The sequence below is a fragment of the Limulus polyphemus genome, unplaced genomic scaffold, assembly GCF_000517525.1.
Source record: "Limulus polyphemus unplaced genomic scaffold, Limulus_polyphemus-2.1.2 Scaffold3960, whole genome shotgun sequence".
Lineage (NCBI taxonomy): Eukaryota > Metazoa > Arthropoda > Merostomata > Xiphosura > Limulidae > Limulus > Limulus polyphemus.
Window position 1 is genome coordinate 107,212 of NW_013669570.1, and position 3,975 is coordinate 111,186.

General features: G+C 32.2%; 1 long non-coding RNA gene across 1 annotated transcript; it reads right to left on the bottom strand.

Annotated features, from left to right (window-relative positions):
- Window positions 1-1,824: 1,824 nt before the first annotated feature.
- Window positions 1,825-3,181, bottom strand: LOC111088530. Its single transcript, XR_002613020.1, has 2 exons — window positions 2,957-3,181; window positions 1,825-2,142 (listed from the first exon to the last, which is right to left on the bottom strand). It is a non-coding gene; the product is annotated as an uncharacterized LOC111088530 (long non-coding RNA).
- Between the last annotated feature and the right edge of the window lie 794 nt (window positions 3,182-3,975).

The following is a 3,975-nucleotide window of genomic DNA, read 5'->3' on the forward strand; positions in this document are numbered from 1 at the left end:
ACCTCTGGAAAAATATAGTGTTATAAGAATCTCAAGAAATATAGCAGTATCAATCACATGATTTTACAAACCAAGAATGTGACATCAACACAAAATATAAATCAGTATCAACCACGTGATTTTACAAACCGAAGTTGTGACATCAACACAAAATATAAAACAATATCAACCACGTGATTTTACAAACCAAAGTTGTGAAATCAACACTAAATATAAAACAGTATCAATCACATGATTTTACAAACCAAGGATGTGACATCAACACAAAACATAAAACAATATCAACCATGTGATTTTACAAACCAAGGATGTGACATCAGCACAAAATATAAAACAATATCAACCACGTGATTTTACAAACCAAGGTTGTGACATCAACACAAAACATAAGACAATATCAACCACTTGATTTCACAAATCAAGGTTGTGACATCAACACAAAACATAAAATATATTGTTGGAATGTATTTTTGATCTGGTTTTTTTGGTAACGTTTGGAAACAATAGAAACAAAACGTAATATTTTTTATTTATTACTTAATATCAGCCAAAGCATATGTTGTGATTCACGAAAAACCAGGTGATGTCAGTTTCAACAAAGATAACATGTACTTTTACAGTTTTGTTTTATTATGTTTTTAGTAAAATAGACTCCAAATGTTACCTGTTCGAATAATGAATCTGTTGTCAGGGTCATAGGTCAGTATGAATTAATTGTTGAACTACCTTGAAAAGAATCGGGATTTTCATCCCTCTCTCTCCCTCTCTCTCTCTCTATATATATATATATATATATATGATTTTTCCACACCAAACAAAAACCGTCATTAGTGCCGAACAGTCCGGAATATGAATTCAGAAATATATATATAGGCCCTGAACATAGCATGATGTAGAAGCATATATGGGCCCTGAACACGGTATATCTCAATAAAAGTACATGAAGATGCTGAGTACAACATGATTTTTAAGAATGCATTTGAGCCATAAGCCTAACATGGCTTAAAACAAGCATATTGATCCTCAGTTTACAAATCGTTTAGCACATTTGTTGAATCAGTACAGATCCTACAGGTGTCACTAGTGTATAACGAATACCGAACAGAAGTAGTATCGCTTTTGCTAAATCTCGAACGTTCCTTCTTCTTCTCTTTGTGCAATGAAACGTCATTGGTTCAGGAGGAATTATGGTACCGCAACGTTGAATCACGAGCCACTCAGTAAGTGAAACGGAAACTTTAAAAGTTTCGGACGGTTTCTGATAGCAAAACAGAAACTGGATCACTTTTCTGTAATCCTGGCGATAAAATGGAAACTACCTGTTTTGGACAATTACTTGGGTGAACTTAGAAATGGTCCTAAATGTATGGGTGAAACGTTACTAAATGTGTGGAACGTGTATTCTAAAAGTGCTCACACTGCCATCTATCTTGATTTAGTAAACTTTCTAATATTCAACAAGAAAACTCGCCAGTTGCGTCATAACAAATTTAAAGAAAAATATAAATACACTAGCAAACCCCTTAAGTAAATCATACCGCCTGCAAAAATAAATCTTATTAAATTTGAAAACTTTCTATATTCAACATCAGATGGCGTTCCAACGAACATCTAGATACAGTTATATATATATGTGTATATTTAAATGTCAGACAAATACAAAATGATAAAACCCCATAACCCGAGCGCTTTAGAAAGGTTATAAGGTTTTTATCATCTTATATATATTTAGATTTATTGTTTCTTGTTTTAATTATGGCATACGTGTAAATGGCCTTTATTTATTAAATCCCAAATCCTCGACACTTAGGACTACTCGCTAAATCTTGTAAAATCAATATATTTTTGCGATAGAAAAATAACGACACGATTGATGGAAAGTCCATAATTTGTTTTAACCTGTACATTTTACTCGCGAGCTCATCAGCGAGTGCAACAGCGAAACAGGAGAGTTGCTGGAAAGAAGAGGACACTCATCTCCAACTGTGGTGCAGAAAAGGCCCTGAGGTTGGAGCAGTGGCATTGTTGACCAGGCTCAAGTAAGAAGAACCTTGACAATGATGATGTTGTTGCCCACACATAAACATAACCTGATTATTTTTCACCTGTCGCTCCGCCTCATATTCCTCTGCTGTCTGTCTCCTGGAAGAAAAAGTGCGCTTGATTTGAGGTATTTCCCAAACTATACGGTTTGTATAATATTGTGTTGGGGGGGGTGGTTGTGTAAATTAGACTTAAATTTTCTGTATATTAAATACTCTTCAAATTACAAAACTCAGAACAGATGTTAGTAAATGATCGAATATCGAAGTTAAAGAAATTCAATCAGTACCCTTCGTCTTAGGACTAAAACACTAAGAAAAGACATATATAAAAATATATCATTCTAAAAAGCATATTTTTTCAATTTTTTGCTATCTAAGAAAAAAAGTTACTTAATAGTAAATCAAATCAAATAAAAATAACCATGAAAAAGTAACACGTCTAAATAATAACAATTGCATTGGGAAAGCAGGTAATTTTCAAACTTTTATTTGAAATTAAAACAGTTCTATTTGACTGTTTATTAGAATGTTTTTACGAGAAAAAAAATGAGATCAAAATATACATAACTTTATAAAGTAAACTATTTTGATTGTGAAAAATTCTAATTACTTTTACTATTGAATTAATCTCAACCATTTATCAAATGAATTTTGAGAAATGCGTTTAAAATAAAAAGTACTTGATATGCTTACTAGAGGGCAGCACAGTATAAGTTTGTCTAGATTGAACAAGTATACTCTTAGAACTAATAAAACCAATCATTAAGCAGCAAATAATGTCGTATAAAATCTACCGAAACGATATTCGTTGATGTAGTAATATAGATTTTATTCATGTTTGATATTTTAACGTCATTTTATCACATTTTTACGAATAATTCAATAACAAGATCATAAGACTTAAACCTAACCTCCACTTGGTCCTTCTATTTTGGAACCACGTTTTAACTTGAGTGTCTGTCATTTTCAACTGTTTAGCTAGGCAACTTCTCTCACTAGATGCTAAATACTTATGTTTCTGAAACCATTTCTCAAGTTCACAGATCTGCAGACGAGTAAAGGAAGTGCGAGGCTTTTTCCGTTTTGGAGGTGTTCTACTTTTGTAGGGATGACCGATTCTCCGGACAAAATGTGATGCTATGGAAAAAATTAAATAAATAAAAGAAACCAATGGGAAAAAATCTTTTAAATGGTTTAAATAATAAAATAAAAATATTTATTCTTTTTATTTTATTCTTCAGACTAAGTATCACTGTTTAATAAATGTTGCTTTTGTTTTTCTTTTTTTTATCTGAGAAGCTGACATATTAACCAAAAAATGCATATATACTTATTAAACTCGCTAATATTTAAAAGTAATTCCCACAACTCCGATTAAACAGACGAGATGTTACTTTTGGAACTTGCGATATCAAATGATGGTAGAACTACAGTTACTGCTAGAACTAAGTAGGCGCTAGGCCTATTGAAGAAAGATGGCAATGACAGAAATTAAGAAATCTCGGTTTTTGGCTATTTACCGGTTTTCGACTTCAGGACGCTCTGGATAGCTGAAAAGCGGCATATGCAGCGGAGTTAGAATGACTATGCCAGGTAGCTCTTCATATCTAGCTTCTGATGATTTTTATGTGTATTTATTTATTTTTACTCCTTGAATTATTTGGGATTTACAGGCTATGGTAAACGAATAGTGTTTAAAAAAATCGAATTAATTACTTCTAGGCTTAGCATTCTCGCTATAACAAGTCACGCGCTCGAATTTTAGCAATATACAAGTTTAGTCTTAACACTTAAATTACTGATTTGTTTTATACTTTTTACTATAGGATTCCATGTTATTAGTATACCCAAGTGAAAAAAAATCAGATATGCTAATTTCCACGTGAAAAATTTGACATGAACAGTGAGTATTAAGGTATTGTTGCGCGTT